The sequence below is a fragment of the Protopterus annectens genome, chromosome 8.part0, assembly GCF_019279795.1.
Source record: "Protopterus annectens isolate FY-2018-M chromosome 8.part0, PAN1.0, whole genome shotgun sequence".
Classification (NCBI taxonomy): domain Eukaryota; kingdom Metazoa; phylum Chordata; order Ceratodontiformes; family Protopteridae; genus Protopterus; species Protopterus annectens.
Window position 1 is genome coordinate 1,241,117,642 of NC_056741.1, and position 10,610 is coordinate 1,241,128,251.

Genomic DNA, 10,610 nt, shown 5'->3' on the forward strand with positions numbered 1-10,610 from the left:
AGATACCTTTCCAGGGCATTGTTAAAATCTACTTTTGATTAATTGGAACCTTTTAATAAGATTAAAAGTACTTAAGATTTACAATCAGGCTGATCCCATTAATACACATACTTCTATGTGAATACAATAAAACCCTATCCTGACCCTCCACTTAAACACACCGCCAAGTAACACACTCATGAATGCATGCTCTAACTACTGCAGGAAGTATTATTTCCAATCTCCAGCAGGACCTGAAGAGCATATATTGTGTCAAGAGAGCTAGCTAATCGTGTTCCATGGAATGAATGCTGTCTGACATGGGGGAAAGGCCAGTGACTAATTCTGGTACCATGTTAGCTAGAGACATCAAGAGTTTATCATGAACAAGATGGATTATACAAAGCTAATTAGAAAAAGTCCAAAGAATTCTGAACAGATCCAGACCAGTAGGAGTCCCTGGGCTGGGGAGACAAGTGAACTGCAAAGGAGACTGGAATGACTTTCCAAGGAAACATGCTATTCCCCCTAGTGACCGTCTGGACTACTGCATCCTTCAGCTCTCTTAAGTAAAATAAAAAGATGACACAATTTCAGAAAAACCTAAGTAATATATATGCGATGCAATTATAACAGAAGATACCTAAACCTGAATTCATTCTGTGCCTTTCATCTCAATATACCTTCATTGATTTCAGCAGTTTGTGGAAATATAGTTGAATAATAAGAGATGCTGAAAAAATGAACTGTCTTTTAAAAATGCAGAAACTCTGACAGTAAGTCTCACAACCAGTTTATCTTCTAATGATCATTTTTTTTTCAGTTATGATTTTTTATTGCAATTTTCTTTAAATACAGTAACAGTTCAGTACAAGTTGATAATAAACATATTAATGCAATTGTAATGTATTGAGAAACTATATTTGAACTACTTCTTACTGAAATTGGTACACCTTGTTTGCTGTAGCGTAGACTAGATCCAGGCCTGCTGAATCTAGCTTTGTTTGTATAACTTAAGCACTAATCCAGGCATTCTTCAAAGTATTCAATTGTATTTATTACTGCTTGGTAGTAACTTGATTAAAGTGTAGCTATCATTCTAAGTCTTTTGGATTAAGCACTTGGGCTTCAGACCAGTTGTTTTACATTAGGAAGGTTTGTGGCCTGCACTGTGGTGGCAGGACAGGTGGCTTACATCCTTCTAAGTTGGGAACTGCTGATTGAGGGCTCAGTGTCTGTTATTCTAAAAGTGTATTAGTTCTGGTTTAAGCACTTGGGCTTCAGGCCAGTTATTTTACATTAAGAAGGTTCGTGGTCTGCACTCTTGTGGGAGGAGAGGCTGGACTCTGCCCTTCTGAGCTGGGAATTTCTGGTTAAAGGCTTATAGTGCCTGCATATTTCAACTGTTTCTTACTGAAATTGGTACACCTTGTTTGCTGTAGCATAGACTAGATCCAGGCCTCTGTTTGTATGCGTGTTTGTTTGCTTGTTATTTCCCTGAAACGCTAATACCACCTAAACCGTGGCTTTTCAGCGCTTCTGTGGAGCCCTAGTGATATCTGCATTGCTTACTGTACTCATTTCCTTGTTTCACTTAAAAGAAAGTTACTGTTTGTCGTTTTTGCATTTAAGTTACCTGAAACACATTGCATTTAAGTTACCTGGCACTTGCTCACTAAAGGCACTTGCTCACTAAAGCAATTATATAAGTCAGCACTAAAAAAATAAAAGCACTACACTCTCACAAAGTCCTCTCGAGTACCTTGTTCCCCATTGGCCCTTTTTTTTCAATTATAAAGGAATTCCCACTACTATTCTAGCATGTCCAAAGGTCAGTTGTCAATCTTCTCTCCGGTCCAGCTGGTGAATCTGGGAATCTTGAGGCAATGTTACAACTGCCTCATGTACACAGACAACCCTCTCCTCCTCCCAATAAATTCCAACATATGTGAGAGATGCATCCATATAGCCAAACTGGAGGCTAAGCTCTCTCAACTCAGTACTGGCGTAACCAGTCAGGAGGAGAAGGAAACCACACTCAGTACAATTCCAGTCTCACATAGACCTACCACGACAGCAGACCAAACACATAAACACACAAAAACATACTCGGAGGCTCTAAATAATAATCTGCCTAAGCAGCAGAGACCTCCAAAGCAGACACCCAAGCAACCGCTACCCCAAAACAAAACACGTGCAACACATATCTCACAAAGCCAGTGTGCCGAACAGTCACAGCCCTTAAGGCTAAACAACACACCTGATACACTTGTAATAGGTGACTCTATCATCAGGCACACTGACGTCCCACTCACCAGGCTGAACAAGGAGAAGGTCACGGTGAGCTGCCTGTCGGGCGCTAGGATCCGCCACATAACACAAGCACTCAGGTCACTCCAAGGCAAGTACAAATATGACTCGGTCATTGTCCATGTTGGTGTGAATGACCTGAGACGTACCTCCCTGGACTACATGAAAAGAGACATAGAGGAGCTCTCTGAGCATGTGGCCCAGGCCGGTATGACCCTGACCTTGAGCAGCATCTTACCCTCACCAAGAATGATGCCACAATATGAAGACAAGATGATCAATTTCAACAATTGGCTTAATTATTGGTGTCATTCAAAGGGGATCCAATGCCTGTCAGCCTGGGATGACATGCTCGACAAGCCACGATGCTTCGCTAAGGACGGCCTGCACCTGTCACCCCTGGGCTTTCGGATATTGGCAAAGGCTCTTGCTACCCCCATAGTGCCTTTTTTAGGCAAGGCTCAAAAGACAAACCCACCTCCATAGGTATCACAAGGGATAAGAAACTAAGAGTAATGCTACTCAATGCCAGAAGTCTAAATCTCAAGATGCATGCACTCGAAACTCTCCTTAGCATGGAGAAAATCGATATCTGTGCAGTAACAGAAACCTGGTTCAAGGCTCCCGAGAGCACCCCAGCACTACCAGGTTATACCTCATACCATGCTTTTCGGCCCCAAAACTTGGACCGACCCACAAAAGGAGGGGGAGTATCAATATTCGTCAAAGATACCCATACCTCCAGGTTGGTGGCACAGCGCGAAGCATCAGAGACTATCCATGTGCAACTAACAGTGGGTAAAACTGCCTTCCAGTTTATAGCCTGCTACAGACCACCCTCCCAAACCCAGGAACCCCACTCAGCCTTCATGAGAACACTGGAAAATATGAAGGTCTCTCCAAACACCATTATATTGGGCGACTTCAACTACCCAAACATAGACTGGGAGCATTACTCTAGCTCCAACACCCTAGCCCAAAGGTTCCTAGAATTTATAAACTCAAATGCTATGGAACAACTTGTTACCACTCCCACAAGAGGGAAAACATACTGGACCTGATCATCACCAACATGGGGGCTCTATGCTCCAGACCAGAAGTGTATCCCTCACTGGTAAGATCAGACCATAAACTAATCTCACTGGATGTTCACATCCCGACACCACCCTGCCCAGAAAACCACAGTGAAAAACTTCTCTAAAGCAAATTTCACACTCCTCAAAACTGAGGTGGAATCCTTCAAAGCCCCCGGGCCTGTGGAAAATACAGCCCAGACCGCAGAATCCTTTATAAACGCATTCTATGAACACCTTCAGGAATGCATGGATCATGCAATCCCAAATAAAACCAAGACCCAATCCTCCAAAGGCAGACATCCTGTCTGGTGGACCCCAGCCATAAACAAGCTATACAATAGAAGGGGGAAGCTACTAAATGATAGAGCAAAATTCCAAAAAGGGAAGGCATCTCTGATCAGTATTAGCAAAAAACTACCGGCACTCATAAAATCGTCTAAGGCCAGCTTCGAGAGAAAAATTGTACAGGATACTAAGGATAATCACAAGGCTTTCTTTAGTTATGTTAGGAACCTGCGTGGTAATTCCCAGATATGCTCAGAATTAGTCCAAAATGACAAAAAATACACCGAACCCACAGACATTGCCAACATCCTAGCTGACAGGTTCAGCACAAACTTCTCCCCCCCCTCCCCACCAAAAGGGCAAATATCTATTCCAGCAGAGTGCTGCCCCCCTGACATCTCAGATGCTCAGGTAAGAGCCTCCCTCTCCAAAGCAAAAAACACAGCATCAATGGGACCAGATGGTGTCCCGGGCTGCGTCCTACATGAACTCCAAGAAGAGCTCAACACAAACATAAAACTACTGTTCAATCTCAGCCTTACTACAGGATATGTACCCAAAGAGTGGCGTACAGCAACTGTGGTCCCTCTCCACAAAGGTGGTGCCTCAACGGATCCTGGAAACTATCGCCCCATAAGCCTGACTAGCTTGGTCTGCAAAGCTATGGAAAGGATAATCATGGACCTCATAAATAAAGATATTGGGGACCTACAGACACTGGATCCTACCCAGTTCGGCTTTGTTAAGGGCAGATCCTGCCTCTTAAACCTGGTTGATTTCTTTGAAACAGTCACCGAGGCCATTGACGAGGGGAAGGTGGTCCACACAGCCTACCTGGACCTCGCAAAAGCCTTCGATACAATACCCCACTCGGGCATTATAGATAAGCTCACCAGCTTAAATATAAACCCCTATGTCACTAGATGGGTTGCAAACTGGCTCAAGGACAGAACCCACATGGTTAGAATTGCTGGAGCCATGTCAGACTCCAAACCAGTCACAAGTGGCATCCCACAGGGCTCAGTCCTGGGACCTCTCTTGTTCAGTATATATTTCTCGGAGGTACAGGCCAACACGGAAGGACTGTGGCTGACCAAGTTCGCAGATGACTGCAAACTGGGCGCCATAATCGACTCTCCAGCCGACACAAGCATCCTCCAAAAGGGCCTCATAGAAACAGACAACTGGTGCCAGAGCCATGGCCTCAAGCTAAATGCCAAAAAGTGTATAGTCATCCCCTTTGGCAAAAACAAAGTGCCCACAAATTACCACATAGGTGGTAATCCATTAAGTACAGAAGAAGCAATTAGGGACCTGGGGACCCAAGTTGATAGCAATCTCTCATTTGACAACCACGTGGCCAAAGTGGTTAGAAAAACATTTTATATAGCCCACCTAATCATGAAGGGATTCACATCTAGATCAGGGGAGGTCATCGTGCCTCTTTACTCATCCCTCATCAGGCCCATAATTGAGTACAATGCCCCTTTTGGGATGTACCTTACCAGACACCTGCAGCAACTGGAAAGACCCCAAAAGTACCTCACCAAGAGGATCAAAGGGCTCAAACAGATGCCATATGCTGCCCGGTTAAAGAAACTCCAGCTCTACTCAGTGGCATATCACCTGTTCAGAGGCGATCTGTGCCTGACCTATAAAGCCATGTCCAACCCAAAATTAATGGACATGCTGCACCTCAGAAAATCCAAATCCTATCGAGCTACACGCTCGAGAGACCTGAACCTCAGCACTGAAATAAATAGGACATGCTGGAGGGACAGATTCATAACCCAGAGGCTCCCTTCACTCTGGAATAAAATCCCAGTCCAGGTTAGGCAGAGTCCCTCATTGACTCTCTTCAAGAGGAATCTTGATGAGTGGATGGGAGATCGGAGGTTTACCCCGGGTATGACTTCTGTGTCACTGTTAGACAGAGGCACAGTATACTAACCTCAAAAAAGGGCATAGCAAAATTAATTTAAAATGGGTGGCGAAAGCCAAACACATTCTGGCTAGGCTTATAAATACCCTAGGGCAGATAGCCTAGTATGAACCTATGAACCTATGAACCTAATAGAAAAGAAAAAAAACTGTACAGAGAAGTTATAAGGTATATGAGATGGATTTTCTACACAATATAGAAGAGCTCATATAATTAAAAAAAAAAGGTAACAAAAACAGACCTGCTGTTTGTTGTGCAAGGCTCTGACATGAAGTGAGTATGCTTTATGGTGTTATAATTGACTTGTAGTTCAGACTTTAGTTTGATGACTAAACATTTATACTGATATTGTATCATAAACAATGTTATTTTGGCAGGGGAGGAGATATACTCATATACCTAAACCTATCTAAACAACTATTTACAATATATACACTGGGTTGTCACTCATAAATGATGTCATGTAGAAGATGTTTATAGTTTTTCATGTGGTACTAGTAGGTATTTTGTTTATATACCAGATGACAAACTGATAATCCAGGTGTACATGACATATTCCTCTTGCAAAGAGTTTGATAATGTCTTTTGTATAGAGCTGTACAGGGAAATTTTTATTTAATGGGGATTAAAGAGGGGGTATGATTTTGTTTAAGTTACTTTAGTAAGATTTTAATTAAGCACTCTAAAAGTCTTTTCCAGTATTTCTGAAAATAAGTTAACTTCTTATGACTTACTGTTTTTAGTTTATTTGCTAGGACATATTTGGTAGCTATAGATTTAAATTCTGCCCAAGAAGTTTTGGATGTGTCAAGTCAATTAAGGGCTATATAGGATTTTAGTGTAGCGCTCAGCGTTACAAGGATATGTTTGGACTCATATGTATATGAGTTGGGGAAAATGTTTAATAATGTCATTTCCCATGAGAGGGTAGTCTTCATATAGCTTGTTTTCTGTAATTTTGCTTTTAAAGAGCTTCTAATGGTCTTTTTAAAACCTAGTAAGCATGCACATGTGCAATCATTCACACACACACACACACACACACACACACACACACACACACACACACACACACGCACACGCATGCACACACACACACACACACACACACACACACACACACACACACACACACACACACATACACACACAATTGCTAGTGTGTAGGACTGTGGGATAAAAAGGTACAGATTTAAGTGTGAACAGCATACTGACAGCTTAATAGCTTGATGCAGAAGGAATATTTCAAACTGAGCTCATATGAGTAATTATGTTTGGCATTATTTTGCCAAGTTTCATTGTGGGATTGCTTGGCTCTCCATTGCTTAGCATGCCATTACCTGTGGTCACCTGATATGGCAGTGACATCTAAAGCCTGATTATAAGCATTTCACCTCTGACTGGTATTTTATCATTCTAATGTTTAGAACAATGACCTAACCGAACAGTAGTATAAAGTAACACAAACATGTCTTTTTCCTGCACAGCTATGCTTCCACATCAAGTAGTTTTGATTTCTGTTTTAATGCTATTTACATTATTTTAGGTCCAGTTACTTGTCATTGTTGCTGCATTATAGTACAGAACCAATATATCCTTGAAGAATGATTTTTAATACAGTATGAAATTCCTATAGTTTATAAGAACTGCTTAATATGTGCAGCGGTTAGAGTATAGTAAATAGCAGCTATGGATGACATTCCTTGCACTAGAGACATATTGAGAGCTCTGTCCAGCAGAGATGTAACGTTACCCAAAGCAGGTCCTGCTTAATTTTAGTGGATGTTGTTCTGCACGAAATAGAAAAATCAATATAATTTGGTGCCTAAATGTTAAACATGATGTAATCTTTGGTATTTCAGAATACTTGGTGAAATGATATATAATGTTGATAAAAAAGTAGTTTATGTGCTGATGGTTTATGTTAACATTAACTATGCAATTCTAGGCATGATTATTGCATCTGTATTTAACCACATCAACTGTTCTTCCTTTGAACTTTATTTGAGAAGAATTATATTTTCATTTAGTATTCTGCATCAGATGGTCCTGCCGCTTCTAACTACTGTTATTTTTTTGTATTTTGTTTTTTTGCCTTTGTGTCCTTTAATCTTTTAAACATCTTACTTGATATAGCACAATGTTATTGGGAAGCAATAACTGTATTCTTAAGACTGTTCATCATTTTAAAATGTGCTTTAAAAAAACTAGAATAACAAATGTGACTAGGAGATCAGAATCCTTGGTTGAAAAATATATTTTGAGGAAAATAGAAAAAAAATATCAGTTGTCGCATTTCAACATCTCCAGAAAGAAAGCATGTACCAAAATGGAGGATCTAAATGCTGGAATGAATGAAATTACAAGTCTTGCATTTTCAGTGTCCACGGAATTTTCAGTTGTAACAGTTTCTACAAATATGAAATAATCTTGGTAAAGGACACTTCAACGAGAAATACACAGACAATTTTCCTGAAGGTAGTGGTTTCAAAGAAATGTGTTATTGGTATTAGAGGCAAGGGAAATAAAGAAACAAAGCTATGGTAACCCCAGAACTTTATTGGAAAAAATCCAGTTAAGCGGTTTAGACTGATGAAGTCTTAACTGGCATGTTGTTTTAATAGCAGATTCAATGGCATCAGTCATGGAATAAGTCTTTATGGATAAAAACGCTTATTGTTTTTTTTTTCAGGAAAAGTTGAGGATGACCTCACTTTCACATCTTCATTTCTCCTGTTTTTCACTAATTGCTTCTTTGCATAATTTTTGTCTTGCCATTTATTGCTGTATTCAGCACTAAGTTTACTCAAAGATGGTATAATTTTAGCAAATTCACCTTTCAGCAATAGTTATTCAAAATAAGGTTTTCAATTACCTTGTGCTATGCCATCAAAGAGCCTTGTCTCTGAAATCCTGTATAGTTCTAGGACAGATATTATATTTCTTTCCACTTTAGGTAATACATGTACTCACTGTATGGTTAGAATTGTGCCAAGTGAATGGAATTATAGTAAGGTCCCTGAAAGAATCCTTACATCTGACACTTTAGTACATTTCCAGATATATTTCTGGTAGATGTGGTGTGGTCCACACTAAACAGCCCAGTCTCATACACACATGCATTAAATTTTGTCAGGTTTTACATTTACTGTTGGGGTATTGAAAGTTTGTCTGCATAACTGATACTATGATAAAATGCAACTTGGATATTTATTTCTGAGAGCCGTTGAAACTGATTGTAATGAAATCATAAAATTATTTCTTAGTTCTGCTATCTTACAGAATAACAAGAAAAACACCTGAGCTCAAAATCCTTCTATCTCTTGGAGATACAGCATGGTACTCCTGGCAGTCTGACCCAACCTTTTCTAATAGACATCACTACATCTTCCTCTGAAACCTGCCCAAACAAACAATTAAATATCATAAGAGCCATAATATAAGAACACATTAAACAAATCTTCTTCATTCCCCTAAACAACTCAGTGCAGTGGTCAGCAAGTTAACAGATCATAAAACTCCTCCCAGTGCTCACTTGTCCTCCTCTTCTCTCTCATACTAACTTCCTCACTCATCGTCTCCCTCACCATCTCCTAATTCTCCCCTTTTCACTTTAAAAAGATCATAACTAAAGATATTAGAGCTCTTCTTGAAAACCAGAAGTAGACTTATCTGCAGAGACAGACAAGTTATTTCCCTGGTTCATATTCCAGTGTATGGAGTACATTGTTACTCCTCTGCTACATCTCTACAGCCTTTGCTTAACTCAAAATGGTATGCTAAGGGAAACAGCAAAAATCATACCTCTACACAAAATATCCATCTCCAATCTACCTAGTGATTACTGCCCAATCTGCATCCTCTCTACCCTTAGGGAATTTTGAGAATAAAGTGGTCTATAATCAACTCTCAAACTATATAAGTCAATACTGCCTTCTGTCTTCTAAACAACATGGCTTCTGCTCTGGCTGCAGCACTTCTACTGTACTTTGGACCTTGACTAATCACACCTTTTTAGATATGGACAAAGGCCTCCTTACTGGAGCCATATTTATTGACCTTACCACAGCCTTTGACCTGGTTGATCACCCAGTCCTATTTAACCACTTCACTGACATTGGGATTAGCCCCAGCACTATTCTCTGGTTCCAGAATTACCTCCCAAACCAACATTTCTCAGTAAATGTTAGCAACAGTACATCAGAAACCACTCCCTTAATTAAAAGAGGCTGTCAAGGCTCCATGCTCAGCCATTTTCTTTCCACCATTTTCATAAAAAAGCTTATGCAAAACCTTTCCTAGTTTCCAATCTTACTATACATCAATGACATGGTGATCTGTTCCAGCCACACAACCCAGTCAAGTCAACATAATCTCCAAAAAGATTTCCTCTCCTTCATCAATTGTCTCAATAGCACAAAAACTATTACTTATCTCCGGAAAAACTAAAACTATGCTCTACTGAACCTCCACTTGACCACCTTAATAATGCCATTGAGCAGGTTAACACCTGCAAATACCAAGGAGTCTAACTTGATCCATCACTTAATTTTTACTATCATGTCAAAAACACCCAGAAAAAAAGATAAACTTTCTACTCTTTTTGGGCATTACAATCTACTCTTTCCTCTCCAATCCAACAAGAAATGTTATTGGAAAAATAATTATTCTACCCTAACTTGAGTACTGTGCACCTGTTGTAGAACCTGTCTCCAAAATAAACTCTATCACCATCCAACCAATCTCCAACTCCATCTGTCACTTCATTACTCCTTCCTCAAAGCATGGACACCACTGACTTACACTAGCCAAAGCCATCTGTCTATTGGTCTGGCAAAAAGCCAATTTACTCCTTGGCTCCCAATATTTCCAGCTCCTAAAAGCAAACTCCCACCTTCCTCTTTCTTCTAACTTACTTAGACAACCACCTTCATATAACCTTACATCTCATAGCCACTCATGACCTCTTTTGCAAGCACCTAAGCCCAGATGTCAGTGCTCTAACCATTCCTTTCTAC

General features: G+C 40.3%; 1 pseudogene; it reads left to right on the forward strand.

The window, feature by feature from the left end:
• The window catches only part of LOC122808449, a 200,394-nt pseudogene that overhangs the window by 188,046 nt on the left and 1,738 nt on the right, over nt 1-10,610 (forward strand).